The 17,274-nt window shown below is 58.3% G+C and overlaps 1 protein-coding gene and 1 long non-coding RNA gene across 2 annotated transcripts in view; one reads left to right on the top strand and one right to left on the bottom strand.

The window, feature by feature from the left end:
• The window catches only part of LOC141972468 (scavenger receptor cysteine-rich type 1 protein M130-like), a 222,590-nt gene that overhangs the window by 66,977 nt on the left and 138,339 nt on the right, over nt 1–17,274 (top strand). The gene's annotated exons all lie outside the window — the stretch shown is intronic.
• Nucleotides 5,513–7,782, bottom strand: LOC141972529 (uncharacterized). The gene is made up of 3 exons (XR_012635413.1): nt 7,738–7,782; nt 6,503–6,890; nt 5,513–5,905 (listed from the first exon to the last, which is right to left on the bottom strand). It is a non-coding gene; the product is annotated as an uncharacterized LOC141972529 (long non-coding RNA).

The following is a 17,274-nucleotide window of genomic DNA, read 5'->3' as shown; positions in this document are numbered from 1 at the left end:
CAGCACAAATTGTAAGTAACTATAGTGAAACTGGTAACACCACCTGGGATGGTAGTGAAACATGGCCAATGCAACTTCCTAGTATGGGTAAATTTTGGTTAAATCGCACCCAGAAGGGCGGGGTTAATGTGGGAAAAAGTGTCAGTGGACCCTCAGACAGAAATTGGTGAATAAAAATAGAGGTGTTTATATATGGATGTGGCTTGATGAAAATGGGCGTAACAAAGGATTTCAGGGGTTTTGGTCAAACAAAAATGAAACTGCGTATGCTAAATTACGGGAAGATTATTTTTATCATCGAGCTTGTGAGTGGAAAAATGACACTGGTGCCTGGTGTTGTACCGCTCGAGCAAATGGTTACCTTAATGAGTTCTTTAGCCCCTTGGGGGACAGAAACACAACTTACTTTCAAATTCCAAAAAACTGCAGCTGGACCATTTGCAAACGGTGCCAAAGCCCAGAAAGGCCATTATTGGATTTGTGGATGTACTGCCTACAAACACCCACCAGCAAACCGGTCAGGGATTTGTTCTATAGGGATTATTCGCCCTCTGTTTTTCCTTCTTCCAGAGGCAGATGGTCCTCAATTGGGAATAAGACTATATGACAAATTAGGGGACAAAAGGATTGTCCGCAGCAAGCGATCTGTTCAAAATTGGTAGAACTCAAAAGTGGGGAGAAAATGAGTGGCCTCCCGAAAGAATAATTAAGCATTACGGGCCTGCAACCTGGAATCCCAATGAACCAATATCAGGGACAAGAGAACCGATTTGTAATTTGAATCGCATGAGTCGACTACAAGCAGTTTTAGAAATTATTGCCCATAAAACTGCTAATGCTATAGACATTTTAACCCAACAATCTCAACAGATGCGCACTGCAATCCTTCAGCATGGCGTGGTGTTGGACTATCTACTAGCAGAAGAGGGAGGGGTGTGTGGAAAATGAAATGTTTCTAATTGTTTGGAAATAGACGATGTAGGTGAAGTAGTCCTTCAGCGAACTACAGACATTAGGAAACTGGCCCACGTCCCTGTTCAAACATGGAATGGCTGGAGTGGTGATTTATGGTCTTGGTTACCCGGAGCACCATGGGTAAAACAGCTTTTATTTTATCTGTTACATGCATTTGCTGCCTTGATGTTTTTGCCCTGTATCATCCCTTGCTTTGTTCAGTTAATCCAACATGTTGTATCCAACGTGCAATTACATCTACTGCCTCACCTGATGGTGTAAAACAGATTCATGCTGTTCGCCAATCAAAGTCTGCCGCTGCACCAATCATTTAAACCTTATGTATACACACGTGTGTCCTTGTTTATATTTAGGATAGGTGCTGTTAGGCCTAAACAACAGATGCGCTTTAGGCTGGGGTGTGGAAATCCATTTTCTTGCTGCGGAGATGGAAACACCCCCCCCCCCCTCAGGCGAGTCAGACCACCATTTTGGAGCTCTGGAATTTATCGCACCATGTATATGGATTGCATTTCCGCATTAGCTTTAGTCCTTGTTTTATCGGCTATCGCCTTATTTGTTTTTGTAATGTTCCTTTTTTGTCGGTGTGAATGTCAGTTTTCCAAGTTACCTTTACGTTCCTCTGCTGCTTCGCCTGAACCTTCTTCTGTCACCTCGCCTGAGCAACAACCACTGCGCTCCCCTGCCTCTCCTCCTCAACCATCGTCCTCCTGTGCCGCTGTTCCTGAACCTCAACCATCGACCTCTTCCGCTCTTTTACCTGAGCCTCAACCCCCATGTTCTTTTGTTTTGCCTGAACCTCAACTGCCCTCGTGTTCTTTTGCTGACTCTCCAGAATTTCAAATTTAGTTTATAAGATGCCTTTGTTCTATAAAGTTAATTAGCTTTAATAATTGTTAGAAATAGCAGTATTGTTTATTTGTTTTGGTTTAAAATTAAAATAGAATTTTCTAGGCTCATATGACGCATGCGCTTTAGGATGGGGAAAGGGGTGGAAAGCCTTATTTTTTCCTCTGCGCATGCTGATCCCGACCCCAGCAGACTGGAGCAGCCGACTGTGTGGATTTGCAGGGCCCTAATCAGTTTGTGATATCTTTTGTTTATAACTGAAAAAAAAATGGATGGCATTCTAGCATTAGTTTTGATTCATGTTGTCTTTTTTTCCCTGTTGGCTATTATTTATCACTGTTATACTTTTCTTTTGTCCCTGTAACTGCTTTTCTTGGAGGATATCGCTGCATCCCTCTACTGATTCGTCAGAGCCTCAAAATTAGTTTATAAAATGTTTAGGTTTTATAAAGTTAGTTTTAAACATGTTAAAATTGTTTTTGGTTATATGTTTGTGTGAGAGACGAGAAACCAGGCCTGTGAGAAACTAAGACAAACAGCCTGGGAAAGCAAAAGTTGAGGCTGATCGAAGAAATGCCTCAAACACTCACAAGACAAAACTCTGAGTCGCAGGGTGCATCCTGTGGAGGCCGAAGCTGATAACGCTGCCCCATACAGCTGGGGGAGGGAGCCCTGTGGAGACAGGACGGCTCTGCCCTGGGGCACCTGGGCAGATTTCAAGGGCCATGTGTCCGGTGAATGAACTTTACTTCATTATCCACGAAATGCATATTAAAGTTAACACCCTCAATATGCTAACGAGGGCTGTCATGATCATGTGTCGACGGATACAGCCCGGGTATCCAGAATAACACCAATGTGGTTTGCCAGCTCGATCCAATTTTATTAAGCACAGAGCATCTGATATACTATTAGGGCGTGATCGCATACAGCTAAACAAGCTGTGATTGGTTCTAAGCCACTGTCCACACAATATAACTCATATTTCATTGGTACAACGCGAGAAGCACACGCAAGAAGCACGAGCCTATGGACCTCCTACTCAGTGTTTCAACTTCACTCCATATCTCTAGGTAAGGAATTTGCTGAACAATAGCTCTCTGTGCAGTGGCAGCCAGAGAGGAACATTGAACAGTGAGTTCTTTACACAGGGGCAGCTAGCACAGAGTTACCATGTCGGTATCAAGGACCAGGTGGCCGTTATCTTCCAAAAACTTCTCCACACCCCAACCCCCCGCTCATCCCCACTGCCGGGGCAGGATGGGGCAGCGCACACACATCAGCATCGCAGGGCCACCGCTGCCCTGTCCCTTCCCCGTGGACACAGAATTCACCTCCCCCCAGAAAACCATGCTTGCGATGGGAGATCATGGAGGTGGGGAGAGTGTCGGGATAGGAAACCATCGCGGGGCTGAGAAATCGTCCTTGAGATGGGAAACCATCCCTGGGACGGGAAGCTGTTGGGAGGGGAACCATTGTGGGGATGGGAAATCATCCCTGGAGACAGAACAGCAGGATGGGAACCGCTGGGCTGGGGAGTTGTGGGGTGAAGCAGCAAAACCTCGTAAGGCTGGCTGAAGCAGGTGCTGGTGGAATGATGGCCGTGGGGCCAGACCCCCAAAACCCTGTTTGCCCCAAAGAGACCCCGCAGCGCCCAACCCCCACGGCAGGGGCAGCAGCAGGCTCCCGCTCCTCCTCAGGCTCCTGCTCTCCAGGGAACTCCCCCGCCAGCTCTGCCCGCCCGGCTCTCACCTCGTCACCCCTCTTCGCTCCCCCTGCAGAGAGGGTCCCTATCCAGCCGCCGAGGACGTCGGAGGCGCCCGGCGGGGGCTTCACCCCCCCAGCCATGTCCCCGCCGTCCCTGCCTGAGCGCTGCCCCCTGTCACGGCGCTGCCAGTGCCCCGTGAGCCTGCCCGGGTCCCCGCTGTCACCTGCCAGCTGGCCCAGGCCGCCGCCAGGCAGGGGGTGCCCAGGGCCCTTGGAGCCCCGGGCGGGTGTGTTGCGGGTGAGTGTTTTAGATCACTTGAAGAGTCGCTGTGGAAGGTATTAGCAAAAAGTGAGTTCAACGTGATGTTATAAAAGGGTGATTTTGCAAAGTCTGGTGGCAGCATTCACTCTATTGCTTACTACCTGGAAGAAACATACAAAGGAAAATCAAGTTCAAATTTATTTAAAATTATTTACACAGAGACCAGAAACAGAAAAAGGTAAGGGAGACCTCCCGCTGAGTCACAGAGTTCACAATGGACCCCCTTGCTTTCTCAACTCCTGATGGAGCTTAGATGCAGGTAGATTCAATCTCAATCCCAGACTTGGTCAAAGGTTTCTGCCTAATGGGAGAGGTACAAAGGGTAAGGAAGAGCTCCCGCTGAGACACGAGGTTCAGAACAGATCCCCTTGCTTTCGCAACTCCTTCTCAGAGAGGAGTCCAGGTGAGGCTGGATCCAGGCTTGTGGCAACCGGGGCACGGACTCTGCACCGAAGAGCGGAAGGAAAGACCCTTTCTTATTACAATAGCACATACTTATGCACTCCCCAAAGCTCTTACTTCACAATTAGCAAATCGGCAATTGGACAGCCATCAATCCTTTCTCCTATCAGCACCAGAGCACTCTCACACGCTGTGCAGACCAATCCCCTGCTCGCTCAGGCGCTGTTCACGCGGCGGGAACTCCTCACGGGTCAGGATTTCCCACAGCTCAGGGTGGCAGCTGTCCCTCGTTTTCCCCTGACGCCTCGGCACAACTCGGCAGTTTCTGATCTTTCTCCCCAGGGCTGTTCCTCATCAAAGCCTTGCTGCTGCTCAGGGGCTGTGCAGGGCTGACAGGCCGATGTCTCCCACAGTCAGAGAGTGGAAGAAGCTGCCCAGGGAGGGGGGAGAGTCCCCATCCCCGGGTGTGATTAAGGGCCATTTGGATGAGCTGTGGGGGGATGAGGGGCAGGGGAGAACTTTGTAGAGTCGGCCTGAGGGTTGGACTCGATGATCCCGAGGGGATTTTCCGACCTGAAGGATTCTGGGATTCTGTGACTCTAAGGCAGCGCCCAGCGGCACCGGCAGCCCCCTAGAGCCGCCCAGACACCCCCCGGCACGGGCTGTGCCTGGCCAGTCGCCCTCCCACCACCGCTGGGTCCCCACCGCTGCTGGGGCTCCCCTTCCCCGGCTGCAGGTCCTTGCCCAGGGCCCCACTTGCCCCAGAGGCCCGGGACTCTGCCCAGAAAGCCCACCCAGTGCTCCTGGCAGCCCCGAGGTCCGGCTCCCAGCCCTGGAACATCCCTCTTGCACCCGGCCAGCGTCGCTGTGCAGAGATGAGCGCCAGCCCTACCCCACGGGCCCACCACCCCCTCCCAGACAAGGTCCTGTCGGCCCCAGCACCTGAGCAGCGCCTCTGTGCCGCGGACACAGCTCTGGGGGTGCTGGCAGAGAGAAGGAGCCGGCCCCAGTGCTGCCAGCGGCCACCCGACACCACCGTGACCCTCTTTCCTCCGTCGCAGGGGGACAGCGGCGGTCCTCTCCTCTGCAAAGACAGGAGTGCTGACTACTTCTGGCTCGCTGGGGTGACCAGCTGGGGGAGAGGCTGCGCGAGAGCGAAACGGCCCGGAATCTACACCTCCACTCAGCACTACTACGAGTGGATCCTAGTACAGGTGGGGCTGCCCCCAGCAGGAACGGCTGCTCCAATGCCACGGCCAGCCTTCCCCTCAACCCCCCTTCAGAGGCCAAGGCCAACACCAACACCATCAGGCGGGTTCAGCTCCCGCCCCCTTCTACCCCAGAAGTTGGTGGAATTCTTCACTTGCTTGCAGGAGCTCCTGCAGAACCTGAGGGAAGGCCTGAGCAGCAGGAGGGAGAGGATCCAGCGCAGGCTGCAGTGCACCACGGCCACCTCCTGCAGGGGCTCTGCCTGCTGAGCCAACGGCAGCCTCAGTGCCAACGGCCTGCTCGGTCCTGCCCACGCCCCCCGACTGCACACAACCACCCATGTTTGTCTTAGCTGTTGAATGAAGCTGCCGCCTTCCACAGCTCACCACGCTTCGGTTCCACCCCGCCTCCTGGGCAAGGCCCAGCGCCTGCAAAGTGAGGCTGCAGGCAGCCAAGGGGGGCACAAAGGGGAAGAGTCACTCCGAGGGGTGACCCCGAGCCTGGTCGAGGGGAGGGGGAGGGTGTGGTGGGAGAAGGGGCCACTGGTCACAGGGCCGAGAGGTCTTGGGGACAGCGGCTGGAACACAGAGTGTCTTAGGGCAGTCATAGTGGGGGCCACAGGGCAGGACAGAGATTTTGCGAGGGCACACTTGGGGTTTGGGGGGGCAGACTGAGGGTCTGGAGGGGGCACAGGGCAGGACAGGGGCTCTGGGAGAGCACGTTGGGGGTCTAGGGGGCCACAGGGAAGGACAGGGGCTCTGGGAGAGCACGTTGGGGGTCTAGGGGGCACAGGGCAGGACAGGGGCTCTGGGAGAGCACGTTGGGGGTCTAGGGGGCACAGGGCAGGACAGGGGCTCTGGGAAAGCACGTTGGGGGTCTAGGGGGCCACAGGGCAGGACAGGGGCTCGGGGGGGGCAGATTGGGGACTTGGGGCAGGGCGGGGGGGCTCAAGGGGAGGGGGGGGCAGGGGCTGTAGTTCAGACCCCCCTATAACCCCCCTTCTCCTCCCCACCCCACCACGGGGCGAACAGAGCCCACCGTGGGTCTTGCAAGGGCTCAAACCAGGGAATTTCTGATGAAGTCTGAACTGCGAGGCAGGAAGGTTTTGCTCGTGTTTGTTCCCCAGCGACTCCTCAGCGGTTTTCCGTCGGCCTCTTGGTCTGCGTGGACAAAAGTAAAACGCTCCCCATACACCTCACCGGTAGCAGCCTTCGGTGGGTGCTTGGGCAACCGAGCTAAGGGCAACTCGAAGACAAGGGCCCGGAGATACCGTCTAGGGAGGGTGATCTCGCCCATGCAGGCGGACGACACCTGGACCTTCCTCACGGCTCCTGCTCCACAAAGAGCCGACCCCGCGAAGAAGAGCCCGTACTCCTGCCCTCGGCCACCGAGGCCCCTCACTCTCTTGTCACTGGGCATGCTGGGGCTGCGCAAAGGAATCCCGGGAAGTCGTGATCATAAAACACCCCTTTCCAGGAAATTCACGCCTGTGTATGATTGGCGGGTGTGTAAACTGATGGCCCCCGCTAGTTCGGGGGAGCCCTTATGGTGGAGAAAGCCCAGGGCGACCCCAGCGCTGCTGATCAGGAATTCCCGCCGAGCAGTGCCTTTGGATTCCGACTGGTGAGGGAGTTTCTTGGTTTCAGTCCGGACCCCCCTGCTGTGGGTCCCGCTTGTCACCCCCCCCGGCTGTGGGGCAGAGGCCCCCTCCCGCCGGGGGTGTGGAGGGGAGGAGCGGCTGGAGGATTTGGGGCTGGGGGCCTACACCCCCGTGGGGCTGGTGCAAAACTTCCTCCAGCCCCTGCGCCTCCACGTGGGGCCGCCCTGGTGGGGGCCATGGCCCTCGGTGACCCGGGGCTGGGGGTCTCTGTGGGCTGGGGGGGACCTGGGGGGGTCTCTGCGGGGCCGGGAAACGTCCCCGTGGGGGTTTGTGGGGGGATTTGCGGGCGCTGCCTCGGGGCAGGTGTGGGGGGGTCCCTGGGGGCTGCCCCTGACCCCCCCGCCGCCCCCCAGGGACGCCGGGCCCCGCCTGGCCCCGCTGCCGCTGCCGGCCCGCGCCCCCCGTGCTCGCCGGGACGTCACGGCCCCGGTGACCCCCGGGAAGGGCGGGGAAGGGAAAGGCGAGGGGGGGAAGGGGAAGGGGGGGGAGGACCCGACACCCCCGAGCCGCCGGGTTCACACCCCCCGGGCGGGGGGAGGCCGCGACGCGGGCGCGACGCCACCCCCGAGGGCCCCCCCACCCCGGGGCTCCCCTACCCGCCCTCCCGCCTCACCGGAGCCCGGGGAAGCTGCCGGGGCCGCCGCCGCCGCCATCACGGTGGCCGTGAGGGGAGCGGGGTCCGCCATGGCGGGTGAGGGCATTGCCAGCGAGGGGGCGGGGCCAGAGAGGAGCATGCGCAGGACGCGGAGGGGGTGCGGGGCGACGCCGCGGCCGCCATGGCGGGTGAGGGCATTGCCAGCGAGGGGGCGGGGCCGGCGCGGCGTGACGGCCCCAGGGCGGGAAGGCGCTTTCCCCCCCCCCGCAGTCGCCGCCGCCATTTTGTAGTCGGCGCCGGTCGGGGCGGGCGCGGCTGCCTTCTCTTCCTTCTCTTCTTCCTGCACTTCTGCTCTTCTCCTCGCCGGCTCCTGAGGTAGGCAGGGGCTCCCCGCTGGGCGCCCCCTCCCCGCGGCACCGCCCTACGCTGGGGCGGGGGTCCCCGAGTTCTCCCTGGTACCCCCGGGCCCTCACGCACCCCCGTCCTCCCCTCTCGACCCTCCGACAGGGCACCTGGCAGTGGGGGACGGGACCCCCCTGACAGTGTGGGGAGAGGGACCCCCCGCCCACTGGGATCCCCCGACCAGGGGGTTTTGGGTGGCAGGATCCCTCGGGGACCCCAGGCGAGGGCTGCGCCTCCATTAGTGCCACCGCTGCCCCGCTAACACATTATTTTCGTTCCTCCCCCCCCGTAAAATTTTCCCTTTTTCTCCCCGTTTCTGCCCCTCAGGTGATGGCGGAAGAGGCCGAGCCCGGCGCCCCCGTCCGGCGGAGGGGACTCCCCCCACATGCCGGGGGTCCCTGCGCATCCCGGAGTCCTCTGAGGGCCCCCCCAAGATCCTGAGGGCTCCCCCCACACCGCGGGGTCCTCCTAGGGGTGCCCCCCCATCGCGGGCCGCTCCGAATGGGGCACCCCCCGACCCAGGGGGGTTCCCCTGAACCCCGGGGGGCAGTGAGGTGCCCCCCCGCCCGATCTCGGGGGGGCGCTGCGTGCGGCACTGGAGGCGGCTCGGACCCAGGACCCCGGGGAGGCGACACCGGCAGAGCTGAGCCCGATTTTGGGGGTCCCCAGGCCCCCTACAGCCCCCCCCCCCCAAGACAAGTGTGGACACCTGGACGGTGCCCGACTGCTGTGCCACAACCTGTGCCTGGAGCGTTGGGGGGGACCCCAAAATGGGGGAGGTGGGGTCAGCCAAAATGCGGGGGAGGCACTCAAAATATGGGGGAATGGGGAATGTGGGCAGTGGGAGGGGGAGTGTGGGGGTGCGGTGGGGGTTTGGGGGCTCTCTCTGACCCTCCCTGTTCCCCCCAGCCGCTGGGGGGTGCAGCCACAGGGTCTGGGGGGGCCACGGACAGCGCTCAGCATCCTGGAGAAGTACGGTCAGAACCTGCTGCAGCCCGGCCCCCCCGGCACTGCCGCGCCGTCCGCTTCGGGAACAGCGTCTTCTGCGGCACCGTCGATGCTGTGCAGGTACCCCAAAAGCTGCACTGGCACCCCAAAACCTCAAGGACCCCAGTCCCCCCATATCACCCCAATATCCCCCACAGAACCCCAGTGTCCCTCACTAGCACCCCAGTATTTTGCTATGGGACTCCAGTATCTCCTGTATCACTCCAGTATCCCCCACAGAACCCCAATATCCCTCTCTAGCATCCCAATATTTTTCCATAGTACCCCAATATCCCCTGTAGCACCCCAATATTTCCCTGTACAATCCCAGTACTCCTAGTATCCCCCCCAGTATCACTCATATCCCCTCAGTATCCCATTACAGCACCCCAATACTCCCCTTTCGCCCTAATATTCTGCTGTAGGTCCCTAGTTCCCTGCCGGGCCCCCCAGTTCCCCCTCACCTGCAGGGGGGCTGGGGGGTGCGGCGTCTGTTGGGGTACACAGAGGAGACAGGGCAGGGGCTGAGATTTCCCCCGAGGTTGGGGGTCCCCAAATCCCCCGTGTGGCCACCGTCACCGCTGATGTCCTGCTGCTGCGAGCCAAGCTGGACCTGCTGCTGGCCGTGAGCTCTGGGGGCCACTGGGAAGGTCATTAGGACAGTCTGGGGCGGCCCTGGGACATGCTGGGGAGCAGTGGGATATATTGGGGAGCACTAGGAAGGTCACTGGGATACACTGGGATATATTAGGGAGCGGTAAGAGGGTCACTGGGCCATACTGAGGAGTACTGGGAGGGGAACTGGGACATACTGGAAAGTACTGTGCTATACTGGGAGGGCTCTTGCTCTCCCTCTGCCTCTCTCCTCCAGAACGAGTACCTGAACCCCCAGTTCTTCACTGACCTCCTGGTGGGGGGGCTAAGGTGAGTGGGGACTGGGAGGAACTGGGGGGAGCACAGAGGTATATTGGAAGGGACTGGGAGGAGGTTGGGCTGCACTGGGATGGGTGGGTGGAGCACTGGGCTATAGTAGAGGTGCCCAGGGATGTACAGGGGGTGTGGAGTGGGGGTGTCACTGGTTCCTACTGGTCTGTACTGGTGTGGAGTGGGAGCGGTTCTTCTTCCCGTCCCCAGGGGCCGCTGGTGGCCGGATCGCTGCCAATAACGGATGGGGACAGCCCGCAGGTAGGGGGGTCTGTAGGGACTGGGGTCTGTAGAGGGAATATAGGGAGCTCTGTGGGATCTGGGGGGCTGTAGGGGATTATAAGAAGCTTGTAGAGGCAGGGCGGAGCTGTAGAGGGGCTGCAGGGTGCTCTGTAGGGGTTGGTGGTCTGTAGTGGCATTATAAGGAGCTCTGTAGGGGCTGGGGTGGGAAGAGTGGTCATAAGGAGCTCTCTGAGGACTGGGGTGCTTGTAGAGTGGTTATAGGGAGCTCTGTAGGGGCTCGGGGGCAGTAGAGGGGCTCTAGGGAGCTCTGTATGGGCTGGTGGGCTGTAGAGGTGCTATAAGGAGTCATGTAAGGGCTGGGGGGATCTTTAGAGGGGCTAGAAGGAGCTCTGTAGGGGCTGTGGGAGCTGCACAGGGCCTATCAGGAGCTCTGGGGGGCTGTAGAGGGACTATAGGGTTCTGGGGAGAGCTGTAGAGGGGTTATAAGGAGCTCTGAGGGGGCTGTAGAGGGTCAATTGTGAGCTCTGTAGGGGCTGGCGGGCTGTAGAGGTTCTATAGGAAGCTCTGTAGGGACTGAGGGGCTGTAGAGGGTCTGTAGGGACCTGGGGAGGGGTTTATAGGGGTTACAATGAGCTCTGTAGGGGCTGGGGGTGTTGCAGAAGCGCTATAATGAGCTCTGTAGGGGCTGTAGAGGGGCTATAGGGAGTCATGGAGGGGCTGGAGGGGCTTTAGAGGGGCTAGAAGGAGCTCTGTAGGGGCTGTGGGAGCTGTACAGGGCCTATAAGGACCTCTGTAGGGGCTTGGGGGGCCGCAGAGGGTTTATAAGGAGCTCTGTAAGGGCTGGGGGGATGTAGAGGCATTATAAAATGCTCTGTATGGGCTGTGGGTCCCGAAGACTGTTTGTAAGGTGGTTTCTAGGGGCTGGGGGGGGAGAAGAGTGGTTCTCGGGAGCTCTGTAGGGGCTGAGGTGGCTGTAGCAGGGCTATATGCTGTTCTGTAGGGGCTGGGGGGGGGGGCCTAGATTGGCTGTGAGGAGCTCTGTATGGGCTGGGGTGGGCTGTAGAGGTGTTACAATGAGCTCTGGAGGGGGCTGTAGAGGTGTTACAATGAGCTCTGGAGGGGGCTGTAGAGTGGTTACAGGGAGCTCTGGGGGGACTGCAGAGGGTTTATAAGTACCTCTGTAGGGGCTGGTGGTCTGTAGAGGTAAATTAGGGAGCTGGGGGGGGCTGTAGAGGGGATATAAGGAGCCGTGTAGGGCCTGGCATGGGGGGTAGAGGGACTATTAAGTACGTCTGTGGGAGCTGTACAGGGCCTATAGGGAGCTCTGGAGGGGCTGGGGGGCTGATGAGGTGCTATAGGGAGCTCTGGTGGCGTGTAGAGGGGCTATAAGGAGCTCTCTAGGGGCTGGGGGGCTGTAGAGTGGTTATAGGGAGCTCTGTAGGAGCTGGGGGGGCTGTTGAGGGGCTATAGGGAGCTCTGTAGGGGCTGAGCGGGGAGCCCTAGATTGGTTATGAGGAGCTTTTTACGGGCTGGGTTCGGCTGTAGATTGGTTATAATGATCTCTATAGGGGTGGGGGGAGCTGTAGTGTGGTTATAGGGAGCTCGGGGGGGCCTGTAAGGGGCCTATAGCGATCTGTATAGGGGCTTGGGGCCTGTAGAGGGGCTACAGGGATCTGGGGAGGGCTGTAGAGGGGTTATAAGGAGTTCTGGGGGGGCTGTAGAGGGTTTATTGTGAGCTCCGTAGGGGCTGGGGGATCTGTAGACAGGCTATATTGAGTCATGTAGTGGCTGGCGGGCTTTAGAGGGGCTAGAAGGAACTCTGAATGGGCTGTGGGAGCTGTACAGGGCCTGTAAGGACCTCTGTAGGGGCTTGGGGGACCGCAGAGGGTTTATAAGGAGCTCTGTAAGGGCTGGGGGGCTGTAGAGGCATTATAAGATGCTCTGTACGGGCTGCGGGGCCCGAAGACTGGTTGTAAGGCGGTTTCTAGGGGCTGGGGGGGCAGAAGAGTGGTTCTAAGGAGTTCTGTAGGGACTGGGGGGCTGTAGAGGCCCTATTGGGAGCTCAGTGTGCTATAGAGGGGTTGTAGGGAGCTCTGTAAGGGCTGGTGGGCTGTAGAGGTGCTATAAGGAGTCATGTAGGGGCTGGGGGGGCTGTAGAGGGGTTCTATGGAGCTCTGTAGGGGCTGGGGGGCTGTAGAGGGATTACAGGAAGCTCTGTAGGGACTGAGGGGCTGTAGGGACCTGGGGAGGGGTTTAGAGGGGTTATAAGGAGCTGTGTAGGGGCTAGGGGTGTCGAAGAGGGGTTATAATGAGCTTTGTAGGGGCTGGGGGGGCTGTAGAGGGGCTATATGGAGTCATGTAAGGGCTGGGGGGCTTTAGAGGGGCTAGAAGGAGCTCTGTAGGGGCTGTGGGAGCTGTACAGGGCCTATAGGGAGCTCGGTAAGGGCTGGGGGTCTGTTGAGGGTATATAGGGAGCTCTGTAGGGGCTGGCGGGTTGTAGAGTGGCCTTAGGGACCTGGGGAGGAGTTTAGAGGGGTTATAAGGACCTCTGTAGGGGCTGCGGGTGTTGCAGAGGGGCTAGAATGAGCTCTGTAGGGGCTGGTGGGAGCTGTAGAGTGGTTATAGGGAGCTCTGTAGGGGCTGTGGGGGTTTTAGCAGGGCTATATGGAGCTCTGTTGGGTTGTAGGGGGGGCCCTAGATTGGCTATGAGGAGCACAGTACAGGCTAGGGTGGGCTGTAGAGGGTCTATAGGGAGCTCTGTAGCGGCAATTGGGGCTGTAGAGGGTTTATAAGGAGCTCTATAGGGGCTGGGGGGCTACAGAGGGGCTCTAGGGAGCTCTGTAGGGACCAGGGGGCTGTAGAGGCTCTATTGGGAGCTCAGTGCTATAGTGTGGCTGTAGGGAGCTCTGTAGGGGTTGGTGGGCTGTAGAGGTGCTATAAGGAGTCATGTAAGGGCTGGGGGGATCTTTAGAGGGGCTAGAAGGAGCTCTGTAGGGGCTGGGGGGCTGTAGAGGGACTATAGGGTTCTGGGGAGAGCTGTAGAGGGGTTATAAGGAGCTCTGAGGGGGCTGTAGAGGGTCAGTTGTGAGCTCTGTAGGGGCTAGGAGGCTGTAGAGGTTCTATAGGAAGCTCTGTAGGGACTGAGGGGCTGTAGAGGGTCTGTAGGGACCTGGGGAGGGGTTTATAGGGGTTACAATGAGCTCTGTAGGGGCTGGGGGTGTTGCAGAAGCGCTATAATGAGCTCTGTAGGGGCTGTAGAGGGGCTATAGGGAGTCATGGAGGGGCTGGAGGGGCTTTAGAGGGGCTAGAAGGAGCTCTGTAGGGGCTGTGGGAGTTGTACAGGGCCTATAAGGACCTCTGTAGGGGCTTGGGGGGCCGCAGAGGGTTTATAAGGAGCTCTGTAAGGGCTGGGGGGATGTAGAGGCATTATAAAATGCTCTGTATGGGCTGTGGGTCCCGAAGACTGTTTGTAAGGTGGTTTCTAGGGGCTGGGGGGGGAGAAGAGTGGTTCTCGGGAGCTCTGTAGGGGCTGAGGTGGCTGTAGCAGGGCTATATGCTGTTCTGTAGGGGCTGGGGGGGGGGCCTAGATTGGCTGTGAGGAGCTCTGTATGGGCTGGGGTGGGCTGTAGAGGTGTTACAATGAGCTCTGGAGGGGGCTGTAGAGTGGTTACAGGGAGCTCTGGGGGGACTGCAGAGGGTTTATAAGTACCTCTGTAGGGGCTGGTGGTCTGTAGAGGTAAATTAGGGAGCTGGGGGGGGCTGTAGAGGGGATATAAGGAGCCGTGTAGGGCCTGGCATGGGGGGTAGAGGGACTATTAAGTACGTCTGTGGGAGCTGTACAGGGCCTATAGGGAGCTCTGGAGGGGCTGGGGGGCTGATGAGGTGCTATAGAGAGCTCTGGTGGCGTGTAGAGGGGCTATAAGGAGCTCTCTAGGGGCTGGGGGGCTGTAGAGTGGTTATAGGGAGCTCTGTAGGAGCTGGGGGGGCTGTTGAGGGGCTATAGGGAGCTCTGTAGGGGCTGAGCGGGGAGCCCTAGATTGGTTATGAGGAGCTTTTTACGGGCTGGCTTCGGCTGTAGATTGGTTATAATGATATCTATAGGGGTGGGGGGGGCTGTAGTGTGGTTATAGGGAGCTCGGGGGGGCCTGTAAGGGGCCTATAGCGATCTGTATAGGGGCTTGGGGCCTGTAGAGGGGCTACAGGGATCTGGGGAGGGCTGTAGAGGGGTTATAAGGAGTTCTGGGGGGGCTGTAGAGGGTTTATTGTGAGCTCCGTAGGGGCTGGGGGATCTGTAGACAGGCTATATTGAGTCATGTAGTGGCTGGCGGGCTTTAGAGGGGCTAGAAGGAGCTCTGAATGGGCTGTGGGAGCTGTACAGGGCCTGTAAGGACCTCTGTAGGGGCTTGGGGGACCGCAGAGGGTTTATAAGGAGCTCTGTAAGGGCTGGGGGGCTGTCGAGGCATTATAAGATGCTCTGTACGGGCTGCGGGGCCCGAAGACTGGTTGTAAGGCGGTTTCTAGGGGCTGGGGGGGCAGAAGAGTGGTTCTAAGGAGTTCTGTAGGGACTGGGGGGCTGTAGAGGCCCTATTGGGAGCTCAGTGTGCTATAGAGGGGTTGTAGGGAGCTCTGTAAGGGCTGGTGGGCTGTAGAGGTGCTATAAGGAGTCATGTAGGGGCTGGGGGGGCTGTAGAGGGGTTCTATGGAGCTCTGTAGGGGCTGGGGGGCTGTAGAGGGATTACAGGAAGCTCTGTAGGGACTGAGGGGCTGTAGGGACCTGGGGAGGGGTTTAGAGGGGTTATAAGGAGCTGTGTAGGGGCTAGGGGTGTCGAAGAGGGGTTATAATGAGCTTTGTAGGGGCTGGGGGGGCTGTAGAGGGGCTATATGGAGTCATGTAAGGGCTGGGGGGCTTTAGAGGGGCTAGAAGGAGCTCTGTAGGGGCTGTGGGAGCTGTACAGGGCCTATAGGGAGCTCGGTAAGGGCTGGGGGTCTGTTGAGGGTATATAGGGAGCTCTGTAGGGGCTGGCGGGTTGTAGAATGGCCTTAGGGACCTGGGGAGGAGTTTAGAGGGGTTATAAGGACCTCTGTAGGGGCTGCGGGTGTTGCAGAGGGGCTAGAATGAGCTCTGTATGGGCTGGTGGGAGCTGTAGAGTGGTTATAGGGAGCTCTGTAGGGGCTGTGGGGGTTTTAGCAGGGCTATATGGAGCTCTGTGGCGTTGTAGGGGGGGCCCTAGATTGGCTATGAGGAGCACAGTACAGGCTAGGGTGGGCTGTAGAGGGTCTATAGGGAGCTCTGTCGTGGCAGTTGGGGCTGTAGAGGGTTTATAAGGAGCTCTATAGGGGCTGGGGGGCTACAGAGGGGCTCTAGGGAGCTCTGTAGGGACCGGGGGGCTGTAGAGGCTCTATTGGGAGCTCAGTGCTATAGAGTGTCTGTAGGGAGCTCTGTAGGGGCTGGTGGGCTGTAGAGGTGCTATTTGGAGTCATGTAAGGGCTGGGGGGTCTTTAGAGGGGCTAGAAGGAGCTCTGTAGGGGCTGGGGGGCTGTAGAGGGACTATAGGGTTTTGGGGAGAGCTGTAGAGGGGTTATAAGGAGCTCTGGGGGGGCTGTAGAGGGTCTATTGTGAGCTCTGTATGGGATAGGAGGCCGTAGAGGTTCTATAGGAAGCTCCGTAGGGACTGAGGGGCTGTAGAGGGTCTGTAGGGACCTGGGGAGGGGTTTAGTGGGGTTACAAGGAGCTCTATAGGGGCTGGGGGTGTTGCAGAGGGGCTGTAATGAGCTCTGTAGTGGCTGGGGAGGCTGTAGAGATGCTATAGGGAGTCATGTAGTGGCTGGCGGGTTTTAGAGGGCCTATAAGGAGCTCTGTATGGGCTGTGGGAGCTGTACAGGGCCTATAAGGAGCTCTGTAGGGACTGGGGGGCTGTAGAGGCCCTATTGGGAGCTCAGTGTGCTCTAGAGGGGGTGTAGGGAGCTCGGTAAGGGCTGGGGGGCTGTAGAGGTGCTATAAGGAGTCATGTAGGGGCTGGAGGGGCTTTAGAGGGGCTATAAGGATCTCTGTAGGGGCTTGGGGGGCCACAGGGTTTATAAGGAGCGCTGTAAGGGCTGGGGAGCTGTAGAGGCTTTATGAGATGCTCTGTACGGGCTGCGGTGCCCGAAGACTGGTTGTAAGGCACTTTGTATGGGCTGGGGGGGCGAAGAGTGGTTCTAAGGAGCTCTGTAGGGGCTGAGGTGGCTGTAGCAGGGCTATATGCTGTTCTGTAGGGGCTGGGTGGGGGGCCCTAGATTGGCTATGAGGAGCTCTGTATGGGCTGGGGTGGGCTGTAGAGGTGTTACAATGAGCTCTGGAGGGGGCTGTAGAGTGGTTACAGGGAGCTCTTGGGGGGCTGTAGAGGGGCTATAAGGAGTTCTGTAGGGGTTGGGGGGGCTGCAGAGGGTTTATAAGGAGCTCTGTAGGGGCTGGTGGGCTGTAGAGTTATTATAAGGAGTCATGTAGCAGCTGGGGGGGCTTTAGAGGGGCTAGAAGGAGCTCTGTGGGGGCTGTGGGAGCTGTAGAGGACCTATAGGGATCTCTGTAAGGGCTGGGGGTTGTAGACGGTATATAGGGAGCTGTGTAGGGGCTCAGGGGCTGTTGAGGGGATGTAGAGGTACTATAGGGAGCTGGGGAGGGCTGTAGAGGTGTCATAAAGAGCTCTCTAGGGGCTGATGGAGCTGTAGAGGGGGTATAGTGAGTTCTGGTCGCTGTTGAGGGGCTATAGGGACTTGTGTAGGGACTGAGGTGTCCAGAGGTTATATAACGAGGTCTGTAGGGGCTGGGGAGCTGTAGAGGGGTTGTAAGGAGCTCTGTAGTGGCTGTTGGGGCTGTATAGATGCTATAGGGAGCTCTGTAGGGGCTACTGTGCTGTAGAGGGTCAATAAGGAGCTCTGTAGGGACTGGCAGAGGCTGTAGAGGGCCTCTAGGCAGGTCTGTAGAGGTTGTAGGGCTCTGTAGGGGCTATAAGTATCTCT

This window comes from Athene noctua, chromosome 33 (genome assembly GCF_965140245.1).
Source record: "Athene noctua chromosome 33, bAthNoc1.hap1.1, whole genome shotgun sequence".
NCBI lineage: Eukaryota > Metazoa > Chordata > Aves > Strigiformes > Strigidae > Athene > Athene noctua.
Note: the sequence above shows the minus strand (reverse complement) of the source record. Positions and strands in the feature narration are given on the sequence as shown.